Source organism: Ascaphus truei, chromosome 5 (genome assembly GCF_040206685.1).
Source record: "Ascaphus truei isolate aAscTru1 chromosome 5, aAscTru1.hap1, whole genome shotgun sequence".
Classification (NCBI taxonomy): domain Eukaryota; kingdom Metazoa; phylum Chordata; class Amphibia; order Anura; family Ascaphidae; genus Ascaphus; species Ascaphus truei.
Window position 1 is genome coordinate 187,627,635 of NC_134487.1, and position 23,064 is coordinate 187,650,698.

At 43.1% G+C, this 23,064-nt stretch overlaps 1 protein-coding gene across 1 annotated transcript in view; it reads left to right on the plus strand.

The window, feature by feature from the left end:
• The first annotated feature begins 2,633 nt into the window (after nucleotides 1-2,633).
• The window catches only part of ADRA1A (adrenoceptor alpha 1A), a 127,585-nt gene continuing 107,154 nt past the window's right edge, over nucleotides 2,634-23,064 (plus strand). Inside the window, exon 1 of the mRNA XM_075601413.1 lies at nucleotides 2,634-2,805. The gene's annotated coding sequence lies outside the window, so the exon portion shown is untranslated. The remainder of the gene's footprint in view (nucleotides 2,806-23,064) is intronic.

Below are 23,064 nucleotides of genomic sequence, written 5' to 3' on the forward strand. Positions count from 1 at the left end.
TGCATTCACACTTTGGCTGAGCATAGTCATAGGTGACCTTGTGTTCCAACTTCCCTGTGCCTGCCTTGTTCCTGTTTCCTGTTTAACTGGATGCTGCTTGTCTCCATGTGTACCGACCCGGCCTCTGACCTTCCGTTATTCTCCATTCCTGACCATGGCTAACTGACACTTGACTACTCTTCTGGCTCCGACCCTAGACCACGGCACTCCAGTCTTTGACTTTCCACCTGGCACCTACCTACGACCTTGACAAGTACTACGACTAACCCACTCTCTCCAATCCAGACCCAGCTATCTTGACTATCCATCCGGCTATCTTGACTATCCACCCTCCAGGCGTGCCTCTGCTGCTGTGGATGCGCAGTTTCATACTTTCCCACCTCAGTACCAGGGTCCTGCCTTGTTTGTGGTGAGCGCAAGCATTACACCCAGACCTGCAGATAGGGGCTGGAGAAGTGAGTTAGCCCTTATAAAGGGATAGGCTGTATGATTTATTTTGTGTTTTTTTCAATGTTTAAAGTGATGGGCTGAATAAAGCCACGGTTTATTTTCCCCCAAATCAGTCTCCCTGGTTGTACCTCTGCACATGTCTCTTACAGGGACTGACAAACATTCAGAAGTCCTTATCTGAGGGATGGAAGGCTGGACCTCTTACCAACTTTTTGACACAAGTCCCAAAGAGAGGTACATGTTGGGTGGGTTCACTCTACGTCAGTCCAGGCTCTGTGGGGGTGTCTGCGGGTTCCAGGGACCAGTGTTGCCTTGGACAGAATCTGTCCCTTCCCCTGGAATCTTTCTGGCAGCACAGGCTCTCTCTCTGTGATGGAGATCCTGCCTGCAGTCAATGCTGCAGACTTTTTAAAGGAGCGAAGGAGCCAGCTGAGCAGAGGACCGACAGCTGGGAAAAGCAGCTGGGGAAGAGCCAGGGCAGCAGAGGCCGGAAACAATCCCCAAGGTAGCTACAGTACGTCTTTTTAAATGTACTGTATTTGGGGCTGGGTGGGGCTTTTTATATGTATTTGGGGGGTGTTTTTTTTAATATGTATTTTAGGGTGGGGGGGTTGATATGTATTTCTGTGGTGGGTGGGTTTTGGTATGTATTTGGGGTGGGGGTTTGGTATGTATTTGGGGGGTAGGGGAAGGGTTGGTATGTAGTTGGATAATGGTGGGTGATGGTGGGTTTGGTATGTATTTTGGGTTGGGGTTTTTTGGTATGTATCTGGGGGTGGGGATTTTTTATATGTATTTGTGGCGTGAACGTTTTTTTGGGGGGGTGGGGTTTTTTGGTATGTATTTTGTGGGGGTTTTGTGTGTGTGAGGCGGGAAAGAATGAGGGCGAGGAGTTGGGTAATTGGAGGGAGGAGGGACGGGGTCTAAGAGAGGGGGAGAGGGTGTGAATGAGGAAGAGAGGGAGTAAGAGTGAGATGGAGGGGAGAAAAATGAGTGTGAGAAGGGGGGATTGAGTGAGAGTGGGGTAATTGATGGAGGGGTAGGTGAGAGGAGAGATAGGGTGTGAGTCAGGAAGGTATGGCGTGAGATGGCGGGGAAGAGATACATGGGATGAGGGGGGAAATAGAGGGGGGCTCGCATGGTGTGAAATGGGGTGGCTCACAAGAACGCCAACACAGGGTGGAGGGGTGGGGGGGCGTCGTAACTCTAGTCCTGTGACTTGAGAAATCTGTCCTGACCTGATTAAATGTATCACTTTTACCCTACTTTTCTTTGTCTATTCTACTGGCTATCACAGTACCATCTTCTTTTTGTATTATAGAATAATAGAATAGTGTATTTATTACACAGAGAGCAGATTTGTGTCTGTTATAAGCAGAAAAAGGTGTCTGAATTACTTTAAGAGGAAGGTATACCCATATTTTATGCAGAGCAGTGCATACTGTATAAGTAAATCTGTAATAGACAGAACATATATTACTGTACGAGTAACAGAATAGTAGTAACAGTAACAGAATGTGGGTATCTGTATATTTGTATGAACAGCAGTACGTGTATGTATTTTAGATTTGTAATACAGCAATGCAATACAGTGAGTTAATGCAGTGAGTTAAATGCAGAATAATTCAAATCTGTTTTATCTGCAAAGCAATCTATAATATGTATTGTATGCATAGCAATGTTTATGTATATACATTGCATTGCATGATCAATGCATAACAAACATAACATATATACAATGTGCAGAGCAATATATACATTATTAGAGGCGCTGTAATGTGTTCTGTGCAAAGTAATGTCTCTTTTTACAGAGGAATATGTACTGTATTATATTCATAGCGATGTAAATGGGAGTTACAGTAACTGCAGAATAGCGCACATCTGTATTAGGTGTAGAGCAATATATATTCCTTAATATATGCATAGCAATATGTTGCTTGGTCAGTGGCAGCAAATGGGTTAATCAAAGTGGTGAATTCCTAAAATCCGTCAAAGATTTTTTTTTGTTTGTTTTTTTAAGGCAGCAGAAACACAAGAACAGTTATTAGAAGAGCCCTAATTACCACCAAGCAAAAGGCAAGTGTGGATGGATGCTTGCTATGCCCCTCTGCACAGAACATTACGGTAAGAAGAGCCTGGCTCTCACTCCCTTCTTTCTCTCTTGTACATGTGCAGATGAGAAAAGTTGCAGTCATATAATGCGGGTGTTAATGTAAGGATCAGGACAGGAAGACAGTGTCCTTTATTTCAGGCGTTATGAGTGATACAGCCAGGATATACAACCCCAGAAACTTGATGATGTGAAACAACAGGTCACATCTGGGATACAGCAGCCGTTTTACAGCTATTGATAAGGTAAGTGATCAATTCCATTCATTGATTATTGAGAACTTGGTGACATTGATTTCGTGACAGTGATTAACCTTCGAATTGTGTGGAAATCTGTCAATTTGTCTCTTTTCGTTTTCATTTAATTTCTCTTTTCCTACTTTAATTTTCGTTTTTATTACACCCCAATTTCTGTAAATACATTCCACAGGCAGTAAGCAAAGGGGTATTAGTGTGAAAAGGGTTAATCTCATAATTGTTTTTCCAGTATAGCTCCGACAGTGTATGCTGTGTGCAGTATGATTAATCCTCTTCCTAAACAGTAGGGGGTTTAAGGGGTACAGAGTATGACTGCGCTGCTCCTTCCGTAGATGACCGTTAACCCATTGTCTGAGAGGAGGGCCATCATTGCTTTGCAAATCATGGAGATCAGTATAATAACATGCATAGCAATATAATAACATGGAGAGCAGTATAGTAACATGCAGAGAAGTATAATAACATGCAGAGCAGTATAATAACATGCAGAGAAGTATAATAACTCGGAGAGATATGTAGTAACATGCAGAGCAATATAATAACATGCAGAGCAATATAAAAACATGCAGATCAATGCATTGCTGGCCCCACTGACAGCAAAGGGGCTAATGATGCCCTCTGCCATTTAGAGCTGTGCACCCCCAGTGCCATCCTCTGATCTATTTTAATTGCACTGGACAAATTCAATTACACACACTATATATTTGATATATATATATATACACACACACACACACACACACACACACACACACACACACACACACACTGATGCCACACACTGGGCACACACATTAACACACTGACACATATAAAGAAACACTAATACACACACTTTACATAAACATCAAGACCCTGATACATACAAACACACTGATGCACACTCAACACATGCATTAATACACCGAATACATACACACTCAACACTAATATGCATATTGAATGTATACACAGACACACGGTGTATGTACAATTAACACAGATTTGAACATGTACTTTCAGACATACACAGATACAGTACATGGACACACATACTGTATAATGTATTCTGGTGTCATTTTTAAGCCGGCGCTTTTTTACGTACAGATGTAACAGATGTTATTACAGCCATTAGAGAAACTAGCAAAATTACGCAATGAGTTTGCAGAAAACAAGCAATTAGGGACGTCTCCGCTCAATTTGTTTGCATTGCGAAAACAATAACAAATCAAACAATAACGATAGTGACCATATTTATCCTGGCGAAAACCGGAACAAATGTCACGCAGGCGCAGTTGGCGCTTGCCGGCTGCTCGTGCGCATGCACGATCGGCACTTGTTGGTTGCTCATGCGTGATCGGAGTGTGCCGATTGTGCATGCGGATGAACAGCCGGCAAGTGCCAATCGCGCATGCTCAGTCGGCAAGCGCTCTTCACACATGCGCAGTCGGCACTAGCCAGGGGGATCCAAAACTGGGACAGCACCCGAAAAGTCGGGACAGCCCTACAAACCAGGACTGTCCTGGCTAAACGGGACATATGTTCACCCTAATGATAACAGGTGTAATATTATCTGTATATTCTGCTCTTTCTTAGAACTGTGGGTTAGACCAGCAGTGCGCAAACTGGGGGACGCGACCCCCTGGGGGAGGGACGCGAGACTATCTGCAGGGAGGCGCATGGTTTACAGAGGTCCGGCGAGCTTCCCGAAGGCACTTAAATTAAGTGCTGGGGGAGCTGCAGGGCCTCTGTAAACCTTTACTTACCTTGGCTCCACACGCATCGCCATGGCAACGCGGCGTCAAATGAAGCCGCGAGGTCATGTGACGTCACATTGATATGGCAACGTGACGTCATGACGCCGGAGCCGACGACGGAGCCGAGGTAAGTGGGGGTAACGGGGGGCGCGGGGGTGAGGTGACCACCGGCACGGGGGCGCGGGGAAAAAGGTTTGCGCCCCCCCTGGGTTAGACGACCGACAATCAACATTTCTGGTTGGAGAACTGAGTCCCGGAACTTTTTTTTTTAGGGATCAACAAGAAACTCTCTGTAGTGATTATGAAATTATTCGGAATGGGACTGGAGCACTAACTGGGAGAGAATGATAATGCTTCTTCTACCACATTCCTTTAATTAAAGGAAAATTCATTACTGTAGCTTACAGTATATACATACATTTTCCTTTTCTTCAGATACCTGTTTTCCTACAAAAACACCATTCATTATGATGATGATTATATGTAGATTTTAGCTACTTTAAGCAGCAAATGTACACTTTTACACTGCTTGTTTATTGTTTATATGTTTGTATACATATTATAGTGTGTGTGTGTGTATATGTATATATATATATATATATATATATATATATATATATATATATGTGTGGGTGTGTATATATATATATATGTGTGTGTGTGTATATATATCAGAACCAAGACAAAAAAGTCTCAAAGATGAGCACTCTGAATATCCACTATAGAATAAGCAAACATTAATATCAGATATAACATGATTAAGACATATAAAACCAAAACCGGGGGGGGGGGGGACACAGGACCCAACATATACACTACATGCATATAAATCAAAGACTGACAGGATAGGTATGCTGCGTCACCGATCTAAAAATAGGTGGACACAATGAAATATATTGTGCTATTGCACAATATATTTCATTGTGTCCATCTATATTTAGATCGGTGACGCAGCATACAGTACCTATCCTGTCAGTCTTTGATTTATATGCATGTAGTGTATACAGTATGTTGGGTCCTGATGTATTTGGTTGAATATGTCTTAATCATGTTATATCTGATATTAAAGTTTGATTATTCTATAGTGGATATTCAGAGTGCTCATCTTTGAGACTTTTTTGTCTTGGTTCTGCTACATGTATTTTTGTCTCAGAGCACTGACCATACTCTTTAATTTAGAGTTTATTCTTTGGTCTTGGTAATACCCTTTATTAGAGGTGTGTATGCGGAGTCTACTTGTGTGTTTATATATATATATATATCAATGATATAAAAAGCATACTGCGCAATGTAGAAATATAACAATTTTAAGGAAGATAGCAAGGTTAATATGACAGTATTATTTGAAGAGAAATTCGATAATTATGATAATCCCTAGTATATTAACAGGGATAGCACTTGCATTGCATAAATAATAAACCAACAAACAAGCAACTATGTTGCATATACAATACAGTGAAGCCTGTGGAAAGGATCAGGAAGGAACGTATAGGTACATTCACAGTGTCTTTATATCTGCACACGAGGAGTTCCAATATATGTGAGCTTAGTGGCGTTCGGAGTCTTGTATTTGGGGCCCAATGTTTCTTAGTGTCTCAGGGTAAATTCAAAAAAGGGACCTTCACGCTTCCGGCACTTTCCTTCAGATATGTTGTGCCTATTAAATAGACACAGCAGCGCCCCGGCTTGTTTGCTGAGTCGTCCTCCAACCCCACAATCCACAATCACCAACCTCTGTCTGGCTCTCCGCACAGCTTCCAAGGAAAGTGTGGGTACTTAGTACCCGATGGTCTCCCCGTGTCTCTCTGACTCCGCTCTGCCGCTTCTCCCCTTGCTCACCTCCGTCTCCTCCCGAGAGCGACTCTATTCGTCTCTTTTGGTGGCAGCTCACTGCATTCAGCTGTGTCTCCCTTCCTCACAGGTCACACTTTCGTTTGCCGTCCGGACTGCAAACGTGTCAGTCTGCACATCGCCGTCCAACAGTAGGTGAATGTACAGTATAAGGCTGGCAGAAAGAAATACAGTATATGTAAGTTTTATTATACAGTGTTCACACCAGGGAATTTGTGCACCCACAGTTTACTTCTATAGTAAGGTAACTATGAAACTGGCTTTGGCCAGCTTTTAATTGCACTACTCACATAATCATATGCTTTATTTAACCCCTTGAGGGCTTTCTCACATTTTGCACTAGTCCATGGGACAATAATTACATATATTCAGTGTAGGTACCTGCAAATTTGGTTATGACTTGACGTTGGCTGCAGGCTTATAATGCTTTGGCCAAAGGGTTTAACTAAATAACTGTATTAATGAGATCACTTGGAGCGCAGGAATCGTTCTTTTTGTGTGTGTGTATATATATATATATATATATATACACACACTCACACATTAGTAAATAAAAATATCACTTGTTAGCACATTCACATATCTCAGACACGCCTGCAACCCTGCTTTTCACCATTATCTCCTAGCATGCTTCCACTGCAGCCAGGGATTCTGGGAAATTACTTGCAAATGAGCACACAGTGTCACTTTTTGATTCTTATCCATTTTAACATGGATCCCTATACGCTTATGACTGTCATATTAACTTGAAAACAGTGTCTCTTGGAATGTTATCTGTGCTTCTCCTTCCCCCGGTGTGGATGTGTTTTATGGCTAGAGGTGTCAAAGGGTAACTGAAAGCAAGTGAAGAAAGAGTGTGTATGTGTATCAGTGTGAATAAAAATGAATGGAGAGCCCACAGTATAAACAGTGCTCTACACAAGGTGTGTGTGGAGTGAGAGGGATATAAATGGTGTGGGTGGGTGTGGAAATGTGAGAGTTTGTAGCACAACTAACATTCCAAGAGACACTGTTTTCAAGTTATCCTTGCTTCATTCATTGTAACATCGCCGGAAGAAGAGATCAGTGTATCTCGAAAGCTCGCACAAATAAAAGCATTTCGTTAGCCACAGAACGGTATCATCTATTTATTTTTTGATTATTGAAGCTCGGCTAACACAGTACTGATACCTCTACATGAAAATATGGAAGATACCACATTGTACCGCACCCAAATGAAGCTAAAGGATTTACTGAAAAAACAGGCACAACTAGACAGCGATATCATCTTCCTCAGCAAATGCAAGAAGGAGCATCTGATCCCGAAAGGACTCGTCCTCAAAAACCCACTTGCTACCACATACAACACAAAATTCTCCCAACAACTGTGCACCAGGAACTCAGAAAGATTAAGGAACCATCTCATCAGCATCTGTTACAGCAACAGGAGAAAGACAAAGGTGACAATAGACAGCATCCTGGATACAGGAGAAATTCACACAGACACATGGAGAGGACTCCAAACATTCCATGAAAAACTCCTGAAGGGTCTAATTAGCAATAAGGAAAAGAAACTGCACAGACTGAGGCTAAGAATGAGATACTCTGCAGCAGCCAGCAAAACAACTAATAATACAAACATTGACAGTCACCAAGAACAGGACTGCACTGTTAACCTCTCAGATTACACACCTAATCAAGCAGAGTCCTCAGTATTATCAAAGGGTCTCACATTCTGCCCTACCAAGCCTATGGACAAGATTGAGCTGTGCAGTGACCTAGAAGAATACTTCAGAAGGCTGCGTCTTAAGGAGTTCTTCCATGACAGACACAACCAAGATTATGCCAACACTGCAGAAGGAGAGCCGCTGCACATGAGCAGGGAGAAGCAAAAATCAAACTGGATCCCACAAACTGGGCGCAACCCCACATTGGACCGGTACATTGAAAGCTTCAGACACAGCGCCAAAACCACCATCCTGGACAAAGTAAGGAAACAAACATATAATCTGACACTGATGGAGAGGAGAGCCATAGAATCGCTAAAGGCCAACCACAACATAACAATCAAACCTGCGGACAAGGGAGGAGCAGTGGTCATAATGAACACCACAGACTACCTGCGGGAAGCACACAGGCAACTCTCTGATTCAAAGTACTACACCCAACTGCAGGAGGATCCAACTAAAAAATACATGCGAGGACTCAACAGGATCATTAAAACACTCCCGATCCACACAAGAGAACAAATTCTGGACCTGATACCAGCTAACCCAAAACCTGGCACATTCTACATGCTCCCTAAAATTCACAAAGAGGGTAACCCTGGGCGCCCTATTATCTCTGGATCTGGCACACTTACCGAGAATATTTCTGGCTGGGTGGAGGGCATTCTAAAACCACTTGTCAGGAACACACCCAGCTATATCCAGGATACCACCGACCTGCTAAACAAACTGAATGCCATTGGCCCCCTCCCTACAGGAACACTACTAGCAACTATGGATGTAGAGTCACTTTATACAAACATCCCCCACGAGGATGGGATTTCAGCCTGCAGATACTTTCTGGGATCGCAGGAGCCACTCACAGAGACAGTGACTAAATGCATTGAATTTATTCTGACCCATAACTACTTCACATTTGGAAATGACACATACCTCCAGACAACCGGGACCGCTATGGGTACTCGGATGGCGCCACAGTATGCCAATCTGTTCTGCGCAAAACTGGAAAGTGACTTTCTGTCCACCTGTCACTTGAAACCCCTTACATACCTTCGCTACATCGATGACATCCTCCTGATTTGGACCTCTGGCGAACAGGACCTCCTACAGTTCTATGACAACTTCAATACGTTCCACCCGACCATCAACCTCAAACTCACCCATTCCCCGGATGAAGTACATTTTCTAGACACCACCATTACTATAAAGAACAACCAACTACAGACTTCTGTATACCGCAAACCCACAGACAGAGCCAGCTATTTGAGGGACAACAGCTTCCACCCGACACACACCAAACATGCAACCATCTACAGTCAAGCCATACGATACAACCGGATATGCTCCGACACAGCAGACAGAGACCAGCGGATTAAAGCCTTGAGATCAGACTTTATAAACCGTGGATATAACCACAGAATTGTAGACCATCAAATTCACAAAGCCACCAGAATACCAAGAAGTGATCTCCTTGAATACAAACAGAAGGAGACAAGCGACAGGGTTCCTTTGGTGGTCACATATAACCCACACCTAGGAGACCTACGCAAGATCGCCAGGAAACTACAACCCATCCTCCAGGAAGATACAAGACTGCAACAGGTCTTCCCTGAAGCACCCTTATTATCATACAGACAACCCCATAATCTCAAGAATATTATGGTGAGGAGTAAAGTATTCAGCAGTACAACTGAATGCGGGACAAAACCATGCCAGGACCCAAGATGCAAAACCTGCGCAATGCTCTACACAGCGGACACAATACAAATACCACACAAGAATCGGGAATACAAAATCAGAGGAGGGTTCACCTGTTCCTCCAGCAATGTCGTGTACCTCATCATGTGCATGAAATGCCCAGGGGGCTGCTACTACATAGGTGAGACAGGACAGGGGCTAAACAAGAGAATGAACCTGCATCGCCACAGCATCACACGCGGAACAAGAGACAGTCCTGTTGGCGAACATTTCTCTGACTCTGGCCATAAGATGAACGATCTGAGGGTTGCCATACTCAAAGGTAATCTTAAAACCCCGAAAGAGAGACGGTTGCATGAATACAAATTTATGCAACTGTTCGGGACACTTAGCAGTGGCCTAAACAGAGATCGAAATTTTATGAGTCATTACTGACACTAGCGAACTCTCTTCCCATGAGCGCTAAAGGCCATGTCTGTACATACTGTGCTATATGTATGCACACACAGCTGTCTCTCACACATACTAATACTCCCTATTTTTCCATCCATATACACCAATAGGGACCACATAGTATCCACACACACTTTTAGTTGTGCTACAAACTCTCACATTTCCACACCCACCCACACCATTTATATCCCTCTCACTCCACACACACCTTGTGTAGAGCACTGTTTATACTGTGGGCTCTCCATTCATTTTTATTCACACTGATACACATACACACTCTTTCTTCACTTGCTTTCAGTTACCCTTTGACACCTCTAGCCATAAAACACATCCACACCGGGGGAAGGAGAAGCACAGATAACATTCCAAGAGACACTGTTTTCAAGTTATCCTTGCTTCATTCATTGTAACATCGCCGGAAGAAGAGATCAGTGTATCTCGAAAGCTCGCACAAATAAAAGCATTTCGTTAGCCACAGAACGGTATCATCTATTTATTTTTTGATTATATATATATATATATATATATATATATATATATATATATATATATATATATATATATATCTTGGTTCCAGCAACTCAGGAATCAGGGTTAATACTGTATGTTTGCAGTAGAATTGCTGCAAATGTTATGTTGCAGTTCTAACCACCAATCAGGGACTGGGCATGTACTGTAAGCAGCTCCTGGCCCTGAGTGTTGCAATATTATGGTTTAAGTGTATAAAAAGGTGGGGAGTTAGACCCCTAGTTGACAGAGCCTGCAGAGAGATACAGAGGTGTTGCTGTGACAGGGAGAAACTGCAGTGTCCAATCCAGTGCTGGTCTCAGGCCTGAAAACCAGTCCTGTAGGCACTGGGCAAAGAGAAAGAACAGGGGAAATCTCTGCAAGGAGGTCCCTGCAACTAGTTAGGCAGGGTATTTCCCAGTTTCCCCAGTTGGGTATGTGTGATGTTTGTGTCTTTTGTATAGTTGTGGATATGTTTTTCCAATAAATTAATTTGATAAACTCTCGTGTTCTGTCTGGTGATATTGATCCCTGGTATTAGTCCTGGTCTCCCGTGACAGTCAGCATGGATTTATGAAGGATAGTTGATGCCAAACAAACCTTATTAGTTTATTTAAGGCGGTAAGTTGAATTTTAGACCAAGGAAATACAGTAGATTTTGGAAAGATGTTAAATACAGTGCCATACATGAGGTTAGTGTACAAAATAAAGGAAATTGAAAATATTTGCACCAGGTTTTAAAACTTGTTCAAAGAGAGCTGTAATAAACTTTTTCAGGTTGGACTAAAGTTGTGAGTGGAGTTCCTCAGGGATCGGTACTGGGACCCCTGCTTTTAAACTTGTTTATTAATGACTTTGAGGTTGGCATCGAGAGCAAAGTCTCCATCTTTGCTGATGACACTAAATTGTTTAAGGTAGCAAAATCAGAGCAGGATGTAATTTCTCTCTAGAAGAACTTGGATAGACTGGAAACTTGGGCAGGTAAATGACAGATGAGGTTTAATACAGATAAATGTAAGGTTAGACATTTGGGAAACAAGAATAAATAGGCGACTTACAATTTAAATGGGGCAAAAATTAGGTCAGTCCTTGATGAAGGATTTAGGAGTGCTTGTAGACAGAAAGCTTAGCATTAGTGCCCAATGTCATGCAGTAGCTGCAAAGGCAAATACGATCTTATCTTGCATTAAACAGGAAATGGATGGAAGGGAAGTGAGAATAATTATGCAAGGGTACAGTATAAAGCATTAGTAAGACCACACCTTGAATATGGAGTGCAGTTTGGGGCACCACTCCATAAAAAATACATTATGGAAATAGAAAAAGTGCAGAAAAGAGCCACTAGATTAATAAAGGGGATGGGAAATCTTATTTATGAGGAGAGGCTTGCTAATTTTGATTTCTTTACATTAGAAAAGAGGTTTCTGAGAGTGGATATGATAACTTTATATAAATATACTGTATATTTGGGGTCAATTCAAGCTTTCAAAAGAATGATTCATCCCAAGAGCAGTACAAATGACATGGGGTCATCCCTTAAGGTTGGAGGAAAGGAAAATTTACTAGCAGCAAAGGAAAGGGTTCTTTACAGTAAGCACAGTTAAAATCTGAAATTCATTACCAATTGAGATTGTGATTGCAGATACAATAGATATCTTTAAAAAAAGTTAGACATATTTTTAGAAAGGAAAGGTATACAGGGATATACCAAATAAGTAAACATGGGAAGGATGTTGATCCAGGAAGTAATCTGATTGTCAATATTTGGAGTCAGGAAGGAATTTACTTTTTTCTTATAAGACATCATTAGATGATATTTCACTGGGGTTTTTTTCTTTGCCTTCCACTGGATCAAAATACTGCAAGTATAAATATAGGATAAAGTATCTGTCGTCTAAATTTAGCATAGGTTGAACTTGATGGACATGTCTTTTTTTCAACCTCATCTACTAAATAACTATGACACTGTCCCCAGCTCTGCTGAAGTTTGCTTGTTCAGCCACGGCGCTGGCGACAGAAAGCCTTAGTACATCTGTATGTGCCCAGTGCTTTGCAAAGTAGATATCAAAATGCAGGGAATGCATTAAGTGCATCAAACTTAAATGCAGCTTATATGAAAAGGAATCCCTGCCCAATGGGAGTTTACAATCAAAGTAATATAACACAATTAATATTTATTTCATATACAGCGCTGACAATGTGCACAGAACTTTGCAGGCACGAGTACCTGACCTGAAAATCATACGTTCTAATGTTGGTGCCTGAGATGCAGGTGAGATAAAGTGACTTGCCCAAGCTCCCGAAGAGAGTTGAGACTGGGTTATGAACCGAGTTCACGCAGTTCAGAAGCAGTGTTCTTACCACCAGGCTACTTTTTTCTTTTTTGCTATACAGTCCTTCATAACATGACCTTGGAGCCTGCGAGGAAGCTCCCCTTCCCTCCCCCAACCCACATATAAATAAATACACAACAAAGGGTCTGGAGGTACAAAGGCCACGGCTTTATTTACACAAATAAACCCTGGTAAGTGCCAACCCTGCCAGCGTGCTGGTGAAGGGGAGGGGAAACAGCATGCAATTCAGCCAAGCTGGAGGGGAGAGGGGAAGCAGCACGTGAACCGGCACCGAAGGTGAGGGGGAGACAAGAGAGGAGAGCCTAGTCCCTGCGGTCATGTGCCCCGTCGCTGAGGGGCTCCAGGCTGCTTTCTTCTGCAGTGAGTCTCTCCTTTCTGGTAATGCTTTAGCATGCCAGAAATCTGTATTCTGAGATATGTCTGGGGTGATTTTATCAAAAGTTGTCAGTTTTAGGGGCCTATTCAGTAAACTTTGATAAGTGACGTAACAACAGTTTTGAGCACTTTTCAAGCGAGTTTGCAAGTGTAGCTATTTAGAAAGCTTCGATAACATGCTAAACTCGCCAGAAAACTGCTTCTTCCCGATCGATAGCACTTGCAATGTCAAACCGAGGGTAGCTCAAAAAATGCTCAAACATGCATTTCCTTTTAATAAATCGAGCTATTCAGGTAGTACAGAGATTCACATCGCGGCTGCAACTCGCAGGGTCTGATCTCACCACCTCAAGGGTGGCAAGATGGGATCTCTGATGTGACTGAAGAAATTATTTTTACTACATCGGATTGAAGCCAGGAGTCTCCGGAGCTGACTCACATTAATATCAGATCCGAAGACCCCCTGCTTCCATCCATAAAAATACATCTACAGGCAGCTTCATTACCTTAGCGGCTAACCTCTAAAGTAATGAAGGGGTTAAATACCAGTGCCTGGTTTGTTGGAGGCAGAGGGGTGGATAAAGGTTGGAGTTGCCCAGGGTGAGTGTTTAGGCCTACCGGGAGGGTTGCATGAGAAGTTAACTCCTTCATTACCTTAGCGGTTACTACTGCTAAGGTAATGAAGGTGTTACCCCCTCGCGCTGCCCACCCGGAAGGCATAACACCCACCACTGCCCAAATACCACCTTCACCCACCCCCTCTACCCCCAATAAACATTTAAATACAATAAAACAATGTGAAAAATATATATATCTCTGGCGCCTAACACATATAAATATATGTAGAAATAAAAAATATATATATACAACCAGGACTGGCGGATGATTCTAATCCCAGGATGGACTCTAGATGGTAGAGGAATCATGTACATAGAATGAAACAAATAGAATACATAGCGTAATACTGCAGAGCTAAAACAAGATTAGCACAGACAAAACACATGAGCAAGACACACAATAATGGAAGCTAAAACGAACAACAGGTGTACTGAAATAATTAAAAAACATTTAATAAACAACACAAATGTGTGACACTGATATTGGTAAATATCCTATGGAATAAGTCCCACTGAGGTTCCTCTGCTGTAGATAAACTGCCCACTTACCAGATGGAAAGTGGTAACATGCGGTGGAGATATCTGAGAGTCTCCCCCCTCGTCTGTGGCGCAGTTGGTCCCGGCCTCTCTTTTCGACACAGGCGGCGTCCTGATCCCCAGCAAAGGCTGTCCGGGCGGAACACCACTCCTAGTCTCGCGAGGCCAGATGGAGAATCGCAGTCAGCTCCGGAATCCCCAACAGTAGCTGCAGATTCACCGGAAAACGCCAACAGTAACAGCAGATTCGTCGGAAAATGGCCAAAGGCTTGAGAGGGGTTGTAAGCAGTAGTATCACCGGGACCACCCAATACTATCCAATAACCAATTGATTGCCAGTTTGGTTTATTATGCCCTCAATGGGAGCTAATATAACCCCAAGGGCAATGAATGGGCACACTACTTCCCACCCCCTCTACCCCCCCACCCCCCAAATCCCTGCCCCCACCCCCAACACATACAGTACAGTAATGGGCAAAATCTCTATTATCCAGATCTGGATAATCTTAAAGGGAGAGAAGCCAGCCAATCAGGTAGCATTACAGTATGCTTCCCTCTCTTTAAGATGACGTCACTTCAGCAAAAAAGGAGGACGATGAGGATGAGGGCGGCCTTCATCCTGGCAGTGGTAACTTTAATTTACTATATGCTGGCTGGGTAATGTTTTATTTTTAATGGGCAAACACGGTATTTTCAATATCTGGATAATAGGGATTTTGACCATTACCAAGGGGCCTGGGTTTGTTGGGAGGGCTAGCCGCTAAGGTAATAAAGCTGTTTTATTTTAATAACCCAGTTTTGAGGCAGGGGGTCTTCGGACCTGAACTGCATTAATTTCAGCCTTGTGGACCCCTGGTTCCGGAGTTGCAGGCCCTGGTATGAGGTGCCGGTATCTCCCTGTACTGTTTACATTTCCCGTGTCACGTGACCAGGACGTTTAATCTTTGCGGCGATACCAGCACCCCATACCGAGCCCTGCAACTCGGGGAGCAGGGGTCTCCAAGGCTAAAATTAATGCGGCTCAGCTCCGGAGACCCCCTGCTTCAATAATGTGTTATTAAAATAAAATAAAAACAGTGCGATCACCTGTAAGGCTGCGGTCCCAGTCACCGCCACAGCGCACGGCTCGGCGTGCGCTGTGCTATCAAGCCCCGCCCCCCCCAGTCCGGACGGTCCCAGTTCCTACCTTGTCGCGCACCTTTCCCCAGCGGTGCGCGACAGGTTTTCAGGGAGGCAGGAGAATTTGAACTTGACATCTGGCCACGCCCCCGCCGGCGGTTCAGCCAATAAGGGAGAACCAGCCGCGGGACGTCATTACCACGCCCCCGCAAACCCAAAGCCACGCCCCCTCCCATAGCAAACCTTCCCTCTCCCCCCAGACCGCAGATCGCGGTGTAGCGGTAGTGAAGACTGGGGACTCAGCCTAAGAGCTGTGCAGGGAGATGCAGCTCTTTGTGCAGCTCTTACAGACTGCAGGCAGATTGCAGGGGCAGAAAAGACAGAGATAAAGACACTGCTATCCTGAGTACAGTAGTATGGCAGTTTCCTACCGAACGGTTTCTGACTTGTGATAACTCTTTCTGAATATCGTGATAGCGCAAATGTCAGACCAATCGGTAGGGCCATGCCAAACCATTCGATATGGCAGTGAATTTATCGAACCTACCTAAATAGGCCCCTTAATTCTGGTCAACATCCCTTAATATCGGGAAGACTCCTGATACTTACCGATCTAGTCAGACTTACTGCAATGACGGCATACTCTGCCAGCAGGGATTGACACACCGGGAGGTCTGACATGAATGTATTGACCCCTCAGAAGTCGACGCGACAGCTCTGGGAATAGTAAGTCTTGCTACATCTACAGAATGTATAATTTAATTGTGTTCTCCCTTATAAGCAATCCCTTCACACAGTGCAAGTGGATGAAAAATGAAGACATCTCTCACAATTTTCTTCCCATATCTCCTTTATCAGAGCTTTGTCATTTGGGACTCTAAATGGCTGGGTTGGTTCTCAGTCAAATATTTTCTCTATCCCGAGTCAAATCTGTCCCTCTCATAAGGCCAATAACACCATACATTAAGGGAAAAGGGGTGGACACATTACCCGTTCAAGGTCATGCAACACACAGATCTGCCATGGAGCAGCTGGTTGACATCAAACTTGTCTCTGAACGCCAAAAGTTATTTAGAAATATCCACATATTTTACTGCACTGTATTCTACTTCATACTCATTTGTGGAAACAAATGGTTCAAACGATCCAATTTTAATTATCTGCAACAGCAATCCACTCTGCTATATTTGTCTATTTTTACTGGGGCAGTTTTTTTCTTTCCCCAACATTAATTTCATCTGGTGAGTTCCCTGGAGACGAACCATATTGGGTACAACTCTTGGAATCCCTCTGTGTCTGTGATACTTACTCCACTAACCTCTGAGCTGGGATTACGATAACCTATGTTAAAACTACAGTCCAAGCAATATCCTACTTGTGTGTTTTTTTTAGATAAATCAGTTCTGTCCTGTGATAAAATATAAAATATTTTTTGTTAAAACACTGTGAATTGTGACACCTCCTCGATAGAGAAATCAGCGCCCATGGCTTCTCTCTCCGCCTCTGTCAATCTCCCTAGTTTTGAGCTGGCTAAGAAATCTCTCAGCCTCTCGCTCATTTTAGCATTGTGTGCCACTTTCTCTCCATTATATAATGTTTCGTAGAACGAACCAAATTCTTCTACTATTTTCTCAGGGTGGCCGTAGGGGTAACTGATTTTAAGCGTATAGCTTGGATATTACATACATAGTTACATAGTTACATAGTAGATGAGGTTGAAAAAAGACAGAGGTCCATCAAGTTCAACCTATGCTAAATTTAGACAACAGATACTTTATCCTATATCTATACTTACTTATTGATCCAGAGGAAGGCAATCAAAAAACCCCATTAAGGGGAAAAATTAATTCCTTCCTGACTCCAAGAATTGGCAATCGGATTAATCCCTGGATCAACATCCTTCCCATGTATACTTATTTGGTATATCCCTGTATACCTTTCCCATCTAAAAAGATGTCCAACCTTTTTTTGAACAAATCTATTGTATCTGCCATCACAGTCTCCATGGGTAATGTATTCCACATTTTAACTGCCCTTACTGTAAAGAACCCTTTCCTTTGTTGCTGGTGAAATTTCCTTTCCTCCAACCTTAAGGGATGGCCCTGAGTCCTTAGTACTGCCCGTGGGATGAATAGTTATTTTGAAAGCTCCTTGTATTGTCCCCGAATATATTTGTATATATTATCATATCCCCTCTTAGACGCCTCTTTAATAATGTAAATAAATCTAATTTAGCTAGCCTCTCCTCATAAGTTAGATTGTCCATCCCCTTTATTAATTTGGTGGCTCTTCTCTGCACCCTCTCTAGTTCCATAATGTATTTTCAAAGGAGTGGTGCCCAAAATTGTACTCCATATTCAAGGTGTGGTCTTACTAGTGCTTTGTAAAGGGGCATAATTACTTTGCTTTGTAAAGGGGCCTTATTTACTTTAATTTTTTCAAGTCGCTTATGAACTTCTTCCTCAGTTAACCAATTGTTCATTAATATGGAGGTTGCGGATTGCTCCTGCGGCACTACTATTGAACTTGATTCTTCCCTGGTAAATATAGAGGCAAAGAATTTATTTAATACCTCAGCTTTTTCCTTATCTCCAATAATAATCTGCCTACCCATCTCACACTGAAAGGGTCCTATATTTTCTTTTCTCATTTTTTTGTTATTAAGGTACTTAAAGAACTTTTTAGGGTTGACCTTACTTTCTATTGCAATCCTTTTTTCATTATCCATTTTTGCTAATTTGATTGCCCTTTTGCAATTTTTGTTACATTCCTTATAATTCTGATACAATGTCTCCGTCCCTTCTGACTTAAAGAATCTAAACGCCTTCCTCTTCTTGTCCATTTCCTCCCCTACCTGTTTATTTAGCCACATTGGTTTTTACTTATTTCTTTTATACTTATTACCCAAGGGTATACACTGATAAGTGTGCTTTTCTAACAATGTTTTAAAGACTGCCCATTTATCTTCTACATTTTTCCCTGCAAAAACATCATCCCATTGTATTACTACTAGATTAGACCTCAGTTTATTAAAATCTGCCTTACTAAAGTTTAAGGTCTTTGTTGAACACAAGAAATCTATTTTTTGATAATTTATTTCAAATGAGACCATGTTATGATCACTGTTACCCAAATGTTCCAGGACTTGATGATTTGTTATTACTTCTACATTGTTTGATATGACCAAATCCAGTATTGCCCCTCTCCTGGTTCCTCAATAATTTGGGTCATATAATTGTCTTTAAGCACCCCCAAAAACCTGTTTCCTTTTATTGTAACGCTAATCTCATTGCCCCAGTCTATGCCTGGATATTTAAAATCCCCCATTATGCAAACATGACCCAGTTTTGATGCCTTTTCCATTTGCAAAAGTAGTTTAGCTTCCTCAATCTCACAGATATTTGGTGGTTTATAGCATATTCCCACAAACATTTTCTTAATACTTTTACCTCCACTGCTAATTTCTATCCACAAAGTCTCTACATTTTCATCATTCCCTTCATAAACATCATCCCTTATAATAGGTTTTAGATCCGGTTTAACATATAAACATACTCCACCTCCCCTTCTATTTGTTCGATCCTTCCGAAAAAGGGAATAACCCTCTAAATTAACTGTCCAGTCATGAGTTTCATCCCACCATGTTTCTGTAATGCCTATGATATCATACTGCTCCCTAGCAGCTATTAATTCAAGCTCCCCCATTTTATCTGTCGGGGACAACGGCACTTGTCTGTCTCTTAACGCTCGGGCCAGCATAGTATCCGGCCTGTTTGCTTTTTCGTAAAATTTCCTCTTAGACCAACTCAGTGTATTATCTGCCCTGGAGGTCAACAACATATTCAATTCAATTTTGGTGTCCTTCAATTCTTGTAGTGTTTGAAGTTCTGGGCTACCCTTATGTTTTGATGTAAGGGAATGTAATTTCGATTGTAGCTCCACTATTTTAGAGTCCCTTTTCCGTTTTCTTCTAGCTGTGGTGCTGATTAGTATGCCCCTCAGCGTCGCTTTGTGAGCCTCCCATAATACAAACTAGGATTCCACAGAGCCTGTGTTTGTGTGGAAGAATTTGTCAATTTCACTTTTTATAGCCTCACATATCTCAAGGACTTTTAGGATTGATTCGTTGAGCTTCCAGTTCGCTCCCGGTCTGCTGTTCGGATGTGTTCGCACCTGAGCTCTATCGGTGCATGGTCAGACCATGAAATATCATGGATCCCAGCTTGGGAGACCAGAGGGACCAATTGGCAGGAGACCAAAAAGTAATCGAATCTGCTGTAGGAGTTGTGAGGGTGGGAATAGAACGTATAGTTCCTATCTGACGGGTGTAGTTCTCCTCCATATGTCAGTCAATTGGTTATTTTTGAGGCCTTTGCGTAAAGAAGTCACAGTTTTTTTATTCACCGTACCCCCAGTTCCTGATCTATCTAAATTTGGTTGCAGGACCGTGTTGATATCCCCTGCGAGTACGACACAGCCCTAAGCAATGGAGCGTAAAATCTGAAAAAAGTTGTCAAAGAAGGCTGCATCCTGCTCACAGGGGGCATAGAGTGTGGCCAGTGTGATACATTGCTCCCATATCGTGACCACTAGAATAACAAAGCGTCCTTCTGTATCTCTTTTAATGTTTTTTGCAATGAATGGGATTCTGTTATTCAACAGGATGGCCACTCCACGCTTTCTAACCGATGCGGAGGACAGGTAGAACTGGGTGTAATCTTTGTCTAGGAATTTGGGTGCTTTGGTCTTACTAAAATGAGTTTCCTGAATCATTAGGATATCTGCGTGCTTTCTTTTGTAGTCTGTGAAGGCTATTTTTCTCTTGGTTGGGCTATTAAAGCCCCTTACGTTATGCGATAAGAGGGTTAACGCCATCTTTTATGTGAGTAATGTAGCAAACTAAGGTTTGATGACTTACCCAATCTGTCTTTCTTCTTATCCATATGGTGGATGTTTTTTTTGATGTTGCTATCCCGCAGAATTCCTGTGTCCCATTCGGGTCAGCACCTTAACTATCCGGATGAGGGAGGGATAGGGAGGGGTGGGAAGGGAGAAGGAGACAGTACAATGGGGAAACACATAGGGGGTAAAACAAAATTCCAAGCATAATTGAACAGATTTGTTAAAATGAAAAAAAAAAAATGAAAAACCAGAGCACGACTCGGGGTCCCCCAAGTGTGGCTCTTCCGTCCAAAGGGTAGGTCGTTATGCCTGGCCTTATGGAACGGACGGCTTTCCCTTCTAGGGACTGACCCCCCTGGGACTTGTGTAAGGTCCTGACTCCTCAGGAACCTATGTGAGGAACGCATGTACGACGCCAGGGGTGAATCCCACCAGCGCGTGTCTGGTACAAAGCATAAACTTAAACTTCAGTGCAATTTTTAACTTTTACTTCATAGCGAATTACAGCATTAACTAACTTATAATGAGTGAATACCCTAATCCAGGGGTGAGCAAACTTTTTATGCCGAGCCCCCCTTTTTATCCATGAAATTTCTCGGGCCCCCCTGCCTGATGTAATCAAAATCCCATGAAAAAAAACCCTTTATTAAACGGTATACAATGTAAATACAAATATGTCTAAGGCCGAGCATATAGTGCCCGCGACGTCACCCGTCGCCGCTAGCGAAAGTTGTATTTCGCTTTGCGGCGGCGGCGTGGGCGACCAGGCCATTGATTGGTTCAGGGCTGTCATATGAGGCGACAGCCCCTTAAAAATCAAATATTGCCAGCTTCAAAAAATCGCGTCGCCACGTCACGCTTACTATAAGCGCACGCGGCGGCGCCAATGCATTTGTTTTCGGGCGACGTTGCGTCGCCGGCACTATAAGCGCAGCCTAAATACTTACATACTTCAACAGCTCGCTCTTGCAAAATTAGGCTGCGTCCACGCTGCCGCTGAGAGCGGTGACATCACCAACTCTCCAAGCATGAGCACAGGGTGTCCTGCATCATTTAGCAAGCACGAGCGGGGAAGTGTTTACACTTTTTTTTATTATTTCTGTACATTCATAGTATGATTGATATAGTGGCAGCCTACCCTCACACTTGAAGAGGATCGCAGCGAAGCAGGTTGCCAGCGGAGGAGAGCAGGACCACAGCGCTATTGTAGGCAGACACCGGAGGGAGGGGCGTTTGACATCACAGCGCTGAGGCGTGCTCCTCCGCGTACCTCCGAATCACGTGGCCCCACCTGCACTATTCTATTTGGCCGCCCGCGCGCGCACATCTTTTTCGCCTGCACAACCAGGTTTTTTTTCTGCACGCGCCCCGCCTAAATAATCTTGCGCCTGGGGCGTCCCCCCCTCAGTTTGTGCAACGCTGCATTCAATCACAACACCCACAACCAACACACACACTCAATCACAACACACACACACACAACACACACTCAAATCACAACCAACACAGCACACACTCAATCACTACACACAGTCACAACCAACACTCACATAATCACCACCAACACACACAACACTCAACCACAACACACACACACACAGACAACCAACAGGCACAGCACACACACACACACACACACACACACACACAACAGTCCATATATATACACACAAACACACACATACATACATATACACACACACATACACACAACACCCACTCAAATCACAACCAACACAGCACACACTCAATCACAACACACACACAGACAACCAACAGGCACACACACACGCAAACACACACACAACAGTCCATATATATACACACACAAACACACATATATACACACACACACACATATATATACACACACAAACATACATATACACACACATACATACATATACACACACACATACACACACACATACACAACACCCACTCAAATCACAACCAACACAGCACACACTCAATTCTACATATACACACACATTTCTACATATACACACACACACACATACACATATACACATATACATACAAAACACACACACACATATACACACATACATATACACACACATTTCTACACACACACACACATTTCTACACACACACACACACACACACACACACACACACACACACACACACACACACACACACACACACACACACACACACACACACACACACACACACACACACACACACACACACACACACACACACACACACAGTGGGTAGGGGGAGAGAGTAACTAAACCTGCTCAGGTCCCCCCATGTGCTGCTGAAAACGGGCGGTTAAAAGACAGGAGGAGGAGAAGGGCTTGTCTGTGTGCAGGGAAGGCCCCGCAGCAAGGCCCCGCCCCCTCTGCAAGACACAGCAGAG